We start from the raw sequence: 8,881 nt of genomic DNA, 5'->3' as shown, positions 1-8,881 counted from the left end.
GAAAATGGATGGACTGCAAGGGGTGGGAGCTGCCTCGGTTTTGAAACGCTTCCTTCAGAGCAAGTCCTGTGCTGCCTCTGAAAAGATTATGGAGTAAAGTGTGGGAAGCAAGAAATGCTATTCATTTCTCCAGGGCCAGAAGAATTCTGATCATATTTTTAAAATTGCTTGTCAAAATAACAGGGATGCATTGCTTTTTAAGATACCAGAGTTTTCAAGAAGCTAAGTGGTGGAATGTTCTTTGTACGTGGGGGCTAATAGTAGGAGATTCTATAAGGGAACTGAGCTCCCTACTAGCAATGGGGATGATTGGATCCTTGAAGAGCAGAAGTCAGGTGGTAGCACTTAAGTGTCAGAAGCAAAGTACAGAATTACCACACCAGGTAACAAGGTCATAATGGAGGCCAGAGGAGACTGCAGCCCCTGCGGCAGCAGTTGCCCTGAGGTATGTCAATCTTCTTTGCTTGGTGGGTGTAATTTGAGCACAATAACCTTAGAAGCAGGGCTGCTGCTACGCAATGTGGAATATGTTGCTTCTCAGGCCCACTGTGACTGTAAAAGAGCGATCACAGTAACTAGGTCTGAGAAGGACATGGAAACAGAGCCTAGAGATGAAAACCTGGGTCAACACACTAGGCAAGCAGCAGAGACCAGAAAAAGTGCTAACCGAAAGAGAGACTCTACCATGGGTGGTGCTATGGTTTGGGCATTTATCCCCTCCAAACATCATTTGATCCCCAGTGTTGGAGATGCTGGAGATGGGGTCTAGTGGGAGGTATCTGTGTCATGGGGGTGGATCCCTTATGAATGGCTTAGTGTCATCCTCATGGTAATGAGTGAGTTATGGCTCCCTTTGTTCCCGTGATAACTGATTGTTAAAAAGAGCCTGGCACCTGCCTCCCCTCTCTCTTGTCATGTGGTGTCTGCTCCCCTTGCTTTCTACCATGAGTGCAAGCAGCCTGAGGCCCTCAGCAGAAGCAAATTCTTGTGTCATGCTTCCTGTGCAGCCTGCAGAACCATGAGCCAAATAAACCTCTATTCCTCAAGTATTCCTTCACAGCAATGCAAAGTGGACTCAGATGGGTGATTTTAAGGAGAGAGGATGAATGTCAGCTATTGCCTTGAAGTCAACTGCTGCAGTGGGGGCTGTAGTCTGTCCCCTGTAACCTTCCTCTTGCAAAGTTTTCCTGAAAATTCTGACCAACCAGAATCCTGAAAAAGCTATGCCTAAGTGGAAATATTTAGTTATCCATAGAAATGACATTTCCTGGTATAAAGGATTTTATGATTTCTCCTTTCTACTGCCTAAGGTTTTTAATAGACCTCTGACTAGTTAGCCTAAACCTATGTGTCTGTAGGTCTTAGATGTGATGACGTTTACAACCTTGATAGCTGCTTCATGGTAGCCAAGTTTGCTGGAGTAGGTCATGAATGCTGCCAGCTGACTTCTCCTACAAATTCATGCCATCCGACCTCAGCTATGGACCCTCCTTGTGGGGAGTCTTTTTGTCTCTGTTTTTTTTTTTTTTTTCCCTACTGTATTTCCCACAGCTGCTATTCCAAAACCTTTCCATTGTCCTCAAGTTCAGAAAACTATTCCTATACATTTTGTATCAGCAGAGGGCCTCAAAACATACTTCTCAGTGATTGAAGCTATCCAGTCCAAACGCTAGCTTTTTAATCCTCACTTGGCTTTTGGGATGCTGTTCTCCTGTGGGTGTCATTCTACCTTTCCATTGCTTGCTTCTATTTCTCTTCCCACCTCTCAATTAGGGGCTTTCCTACAGTTCTCTTTGGTCATCATAACCATCCTCCTAATAATATGCCAGGCACAAATTACATTAGTGTCATTGCATCCATTCTATCAGCAATTCTGTTAATTATATGTTGGCAGGTTTCTCTTTAAATCTGTGTTTGGCACTGCCCAGATTAGAATCTAATTTTCTCCCTTCTAGATAGTAGTCTGTCTTCTTTATGTCAATCAGAATAATCTTTCTAAAACATAGACTTGATTAATTTTCCCGACTCAGATTTTGTTTTCACTTTTTATTATAAATAAAACGCATACTATTTTATTGTGAATATAATACTTTCTTTTGTGAAATACAGCATATTAGAAGAATATATATATATGATATGTAAGTAGCATCTAAAAATAATAAAATTCAGATTAACAAATAATTCAGCTTAACAAATAAAATAGTACTTAACAAATAAAATACTACTTTTAACAAATAAAATACTACTTTTACTTTCGAAAGCCTTTGTTTTGTGAGTTCCTGCCCAGTTGCACCCCCTTCCTCTATCCCATTACATCCTCTCTCCTTTATCTGAAGTAATCAGCATCTGGAGTTATGTTTATTTCTTTGTTTCTCTTAAAGTTTGCCATATATGTATATATATTAATCTATGTAGAGATTATATGCATACGTTTAAATAAAAATGTTACAGTGTTGTTTCATTTTGCCTGTTTTTGAACTTTGTATTAAAGAAATTATAATATATTATTCTACAACTTGCTATTTTCACTCATATGTCTTTGAGAACTTATTTATGTTGATGCATATGTCTGTAATTTTTGTATTTTCACTCTTGCATATTATTCCATTTCCAGAACGCATCCCAATTAATTTTTTTATTCTTCTTTTATTGGGTATTTGGATTGATTTATTATCACAAAAATGTTACTATAAATGTTCTTGCATAGGTTTCCTCATGTTCATGTATTCAAGTGTTTTTCTAAGATGTATACCTAGAAGTGGTATTGGGCATGCACAAATTCACTATTTCCAAATAATTCCAACTTGTTTTCCAAAGTGATTTTACCAATTTACTCTATACAAGCAGTGTATTGGAGTTTCCTTTGGTCTATATGTTAGTTTGGTGCAAAGGTAACTGTGGTTTTTGACGTTAAAAGTAATGGTTAAAAACTACAATTACTTTTGCACCAACCTACCAACCTTACAAATACCTGGCATTTTTAGACTTTAATTTTTGTGGTGTATTTAGATGTGACATTGTATTTCATGGTAGAATTAATACACATTTCCTTCATCACAATTGACATTGAGAATTTCTCATGTTTACTCTCTCTTCATCTCCTGTGAAAAACTATTCATTTTATCGTTTTTCATTTTTAGTGAGAAAAATGTTTGAATTTTTTTTTCCTGGCTAATTTTTGTATTTTTTGTAGAGATAGGTTTTCCCCAGGTTGGCCTGGCTGGTCTTGAACTCCTGAGCTCAAGCGATCTGCCTGCCTTTACCTCCCCAAATGGTAGGATTACAGGCATGAGTCACTGCACTCGGCAGGTTGTTTGACTTTTAAATTTTAATTCACGGGATTTAAAAACTGATTTCAGATAGTAATCCCTTACCAGTATTTTCTGTTTTGGTTTGTGCTTTCTGTTTGCTTTAAAATGATTTATTACCCTGAAGTGATAAATATGTTTTCTTATGTTCCCTTATAAAGTTCAAGTCTTTCTTTTCTTATTTAAGTTATTGATCCATCTATAATTAATTGTTTATAGGGTGGAAGATACTACTACATTTTTTTCCATATGTATAATCAATTGTACCAGCATAGTTTATTGATAAATCTGTCCCATTGGCACTGATTTGAAATGCTAATTCTTTCATTTATCACATTTCTGTCTAGATGCATAGATCTGATTCTGGGATCTCTGTCCTGTTCCACTGGTCTAGGGTTTATCTCCACACTGCTGGCTTTTATGTTTACTATATGGCTTTCTTTACTGTTGTTCTTTATTTTTTTCATATGGTTTCAAGTTACTTTCTAGTGTCCTTTCATTTCAGCTTAGAGAATTTCCTTTAGCATTTCTTGTAGGGCAAGTCTAGTGACAAATTCCCTCAGGTTTTTAAAATCTGATATCTTGATTTTCCCTTCATTTTTAAAGGATGGATTTGCCAGATATTAAATTCTTGGTTGACCGATATTTTTTCTTTCAGCACTTTAAATATGTAACCATTTCATCCCATTCCTTCTGGCCTCCCTGACTTTTGAAGAGAAATCAGCTTATGGTCTTATGAAGGATTCCTTGTATGGGATGAGTTGCTTCTCTTGTGCTGTTCTAAAATTCTGCCTTCATCTTTTGAAAAATTAGTTATCATATGCCTTGGTGTGAATCTCTTTGCGTTTATCTTCCACCGGCATAGAGTTCATTAAGCTTCTTGGATGTGTAGGTCCATATCTTTCATTAAATTTGGAATATATCCCTTTTTTTCTTCTTTCCGGCATTCAAGATATGAAAGCGAGGACGTGCTGGGTCCTCTGATGCAAAATTCCGGATTTCTCTGGGTCTTCTGGTAGGAGCTGTGATCAATTGTGCTGACAACACAGGAGCCAAAAACCTGTATATCATCTCCGTGAAAGGGGATCAAAGGACTGCTGCTGGTGTGGGTGATATGGTGATGGTCACAGTCAAGAAAGGCAAACCAGAGCTCATGAAAAAGGTACATCCAGCAGTGGTCATTTGACAATGAAAGTCATATCATAGAAAAGATGGCATGTTTCTTTGTTTCAAAGATAATACAGGGGTCATAGTGAGCAATAAAGGTGAGATGAAAGGTTCTGCCATTACAGGACCAGTAGCAAAGGAGTGTGTAGACTTGCGTCCCCGGATTGCATCCAATGCTGGCAGCATTGCATGATTCTCCAGTATATTTGTAAAAATAAAAAAAAACTTTAAACCCATTAAAAAGTATTTGTTTGCAAAAAAAAGGAAAAAAAAATTGGAATATATTCAACCACACTTTCTTCAAGAATTCTGTCTGTCCCTTTCTCTCTTCCCCTCCCCTCTGGGATTACCATTTTGTGTAGTTAGTATCTTGTTGGTGCCCCATAGTTTGTTAGGCTATGCTCATTTTTCCTCATTCTTTCAGATTCTCTTCTTTTTTGTTCATCTCAGTTGACTTATATTTAAGTTAATCAATTCTTCTGTTTGCTCAAATCTGTTGTTGAAAACCTCTAGTGAATTCTTCAACTCCAGAACCTCTATGTGATTTCCTTTTACAATTTTTATGTCTTTATTGACACATTTCTCTCTCTCTTTCTTTTTTTTGAGATGAGGCCTCACTATGTTGTCCAGGTTGGAATGCTATTCACAGGCACGATTATAGTGCACTGCAGCCTCAAACTCCTGGTCTCAAGCAGTCCTTCTGCCTCAGTCTCCCAAGTATCTGGGACTATAGCTGTGCATCATGCTATTCTCTATTTGTTGAGACAGCATTTATCTCATTTCCTTAAGTTATTTTTTATGCTTTCTTTACTTCTTTAAGCTTATGTAATACAGTTTATTTAAAGCTTTCTTCCAATAGGTCTAATGGCTGGGTATCTCCATGAACAGTTTTTGTTAATTTTTTAATATTAATATTAATTTTGAATATTAAAATGTGACAAGTCTGAAAATCAGATTCTTTCCTCTTCCTTGAGGTTTATTTTTCCTGCTTGGTATGGGTTGTGGTTGTTTACTTGTTCAGTAAATTTTCTAAACTAGTTTTAAGTCTCTCTGAGTGTTTTTTTTCTTTCTTTATCATATGTAGCCATTGAATTCTATGTTCTACTAGCTTAGTGGCCAGCTTGTGTTTTTACAGAGGTACCTTAGACACTTGGCACTGAAAAAAAAAAAAAAAAAAAAAAAAAAGAAGGAGGAGGAGGTAAAAAAGGAGAGGAGGAGAGGGAGAAAAAAATAAAAAGATAAAATTATCTCAGATTTTGTAGATTTGCTTTGTGTTTGGGCACTTCTTCAATTCTTAGCCAGGCTGTTTAAAACTCTGCCTTAGCAACCACTTCCTACATGAGTGGAGATCAAAGGGTACTCAGAGGTTAAAGCTTAGGTTTTCTCAGGCCTTTCTAGTATGCATCCCAACTCTGGGGACACTTGAGTTGGGTGAAACACAAGGAAGCTTTTGTGCTGGTCTTTGATGAAACTACCAGACAGGGTGAAACCCACACCATCATTCTTTAAGAATAAGGTTTGTGTTGCTCCCTCTGGCACTGGCAACCTGCATCAGGAGTACAGGCTGCTGTTCTCACGGCTGCTGCTGTTCTCACGGCTGCTGCAGTTTAGGGTGTGAAGGATGGTACACAGGCACTTTAAAATGCCACACCACTCCTGTACCACTCTCCTACCATATATAGAAGCTTCTTTCTTTATCAAATCATCCCTTGGTTGTTATAAGTTTTTTAACTGGTTTTCCAAATTCTTTAAAAGTTGATTCTGACCATTTTTGCTAGCTTATTAGTTGCTTTTAGAAAAGAATGAAGCCCTGTGGTTTCCTAGTCTGACATTTCCCTGGCATTGCTCCTTTATACTATTATTTTGCTTTTCTATATTCATTTAAAATCAGTTTGTCAAGTTTCACAAAAAACCTGCTTTTTTTTTCAATTAAACGTTTTATTTTGAGATAATTGTAGATTTACATGCAGAGATAATACATAGATCCCATGTACCATTTCCCCAGTTTTCCCCAGTGAAAACTTCTTGTAAAAGTATAGTAGATATCACAACTAGGATATTGACACTGATATTCAAGATGTAAAGCATTTCCCTAACACAAAGATCACTCATATTGCCATTTTATAGTCATACCCACTTCCCTCTTGCTTCCACCCTTTCCTTAACCCTTGATAACCACTAGTCTATTTTCCATTTCTATAATCTTGTTATTTCAAGACTGTTATACAAATGGAACCATACAGTATATAATATTTGGGGATTTCTTTTTTTAACTCAGTATAATTGTCTGGAAATTTATTGAAGTTGTTCCAGGTATAACAATTTTTTAAATTGTTGAATTATTATTTACTTCTTGGTACAGATGTATCATAGTTTGTTTAACATTCACCCTTTGAAGGACATGTGGGTCATTTCTAGTTTGGGGCTACTACAAATAACACTGTTGTAAACACTTGTGTGCAGGTTTTTGTGTGAACATATGTCTTCATTTATCACCAGATCAATGCTCAACAGGGAAATTGCTGGGTTGTATGGTAACTGCCTACCATCACAGTTTCTTAAGAAACTGCCAAACTGTGTCCAGAGTGGGGCAATGGTGAAAGTTCTGAATTTCCAGTGGACATCTTCAGATACTACCTCAGCGGGGAGAGGATGGTAGGGATACAAGTCCTGCCTCCCCCTGTGTAGTCTCCACTGTCAGCACACTGGGGAAATCTAATCCAGCCAGTGGGAAAAATGTTGTGGTTCTTCTCTGACATTAACCCAGCAGGATGTTAGGTACCTATTTCCAGCGTGGCAAAAGTAGAAGTTCAAGTTATTAGCTTGGCCTTTGCTGGTGGGGTAGGGGTGGGGTTACCAATTTTTCTGTATTGTTTGTCAGAAGTACAGTGGTTGATGTTCAAAAGTTTTCTGTCCTGCTAGGCTGCTCCTTTGTCTTTGGACCAGTAGGCATTTTGGAGGCATTTTTGGTCCGTGACCACTGACATTACTGTTTTATTGGTTTCTCCAGTTCCAAGTTTGGGATATATGATCAAAAAGAAAACCCAAGGATCTTATCACCATATTATACCTCAGGTCCTGTGTTTTTTGGCCAGTCTGCCTTCTTCTTTCTACCTGTAGAGTGTTCTGGTACATGTATGTGTGTGTGTGTGTGTGTGTGTGTGTGTGTTTGTTTAGGATTTTTAGTTACACTGCATTTAGAGCGAAAAGTACAGCCACTGTATTTTACCAAAAGCAGAAATATGTTCTGGTTGGGGTTTGTTGTGAATCATAATGAATCTAAATATCAGTTTGGCAGAATAAAAATCTTTATGATTAACTATGAACATAGTATGCCTTTGCATTTAAGCCGTTATATTTCTTCAATAAAGTTTTATAATATCCTACTCAAATGTCCTATATATCTTGTTGGATTTATTCCTTAGGTACTTTATGTTTTCAGATGTTATTGTCAACAGTATTTTAAAAATTACCTTGTGTTGGGATGTATAGATTGCAGTTTAATTCATGTTCCACTTGCATATATGAACTTCATTACATTTTCTTATATGGTCTAACAATTTGTCTTTAGACTTTTAAATTGTAGACAGTAATATTATTTTTGAATCATGATAGTGGTATTTTTTCCTTTTATTTCCTTTCTTATAACTTTTATTACTCTTTCTTGTCTTATTGTAAGACTCTCCAGTGCAATGCTGAATAGAAGTAGTGACAGAAAGCAATTTTGTCACATTCTTGAACTTGAAGATAATCTTACGATCGCTGTATGTGCTTTTACAGCTGTTGTTTACCAGAATAAAGAAAATTTCTTCTATTTCTAGCTTGCAGAGTTTTATTAAGTGGGTATTGAGTTTTATCGAATGCTCTTACTGCATCTATGGGGGAGATTTTGATTTTCTCCTTTAATCTTTTAATGTAATGAATTAATTTTGTAATTTTCTAATGTTGAATCAACTTTGCATTTCTAGAATAATCACCATTTGGTGATAATGTATTATCTTTTTCATATATCCCTGGATTTATTTTGTTAATGTAGGTTAGTATTTTTCATTTATCCTGTGAAATTGACTCATAATTATGTTTCAAACTGACTCTGTGTGGTTTTGGTGTAAAGGATGTGCCAGCCTCATCCAATATGTTAGAAAGCAATTCCTCTTTTTCTCTTTTCTAAAAGAATGAAATAATTTGATCCTTAACTGCTTGATAGAATGCATCAAAAGAAATATTTCAATAAGGGGTTTTTCTTTGCAGAAAATTTCAATCCATGTTTTTAGTTTCTTGAGTGAGTTCTAAGGCCGTTTAGGTTTTCTAGGTTTTTGTGTATTTTGATAACATATTTTTCTTTTTTTTTTTTTATTATACTTTAAGTTCTAGGGTACATGTGCATAGCGTGCAGGTTTGTTACA

At 36.5% G+C, this 8,881-nt stretch overlaps 1 pseudogene; it reads left to right on the top strand.

The window, feature by feature from the left end:
• Nucleotides 1–397: 397 nt before the first annotated feature.
• Nucleotides 398–4,702, top strand: LOC105507276 (annotated as a pseudogene).
• The last annotated feature ends 4,179 nt before the right edge of the window (nt 4,703–8,881 follow it).

Source organism: Colobus angolensis, unplaced genomic scaffold, assembly GCF_000951035.1.
Source record: "Colobus angolensis palliatus isolate OR3802 unplaced genomic scaffold, Cang.pa_1.0 Scaffold147, whole genome shotgun sequence".
Taxonomy (NCBI): domain Eukaryota; kingdom Metazoa; phylum Chordata; class Mammalia; order Primates; family Cercopithecidae; genus Colobus; species Colobus angolensis.
The sequence above is the reverse complement of the archived record's forward strand: the minus strand, read 5'-3'. Positions and strand labels throughout refer to the sequence as shown.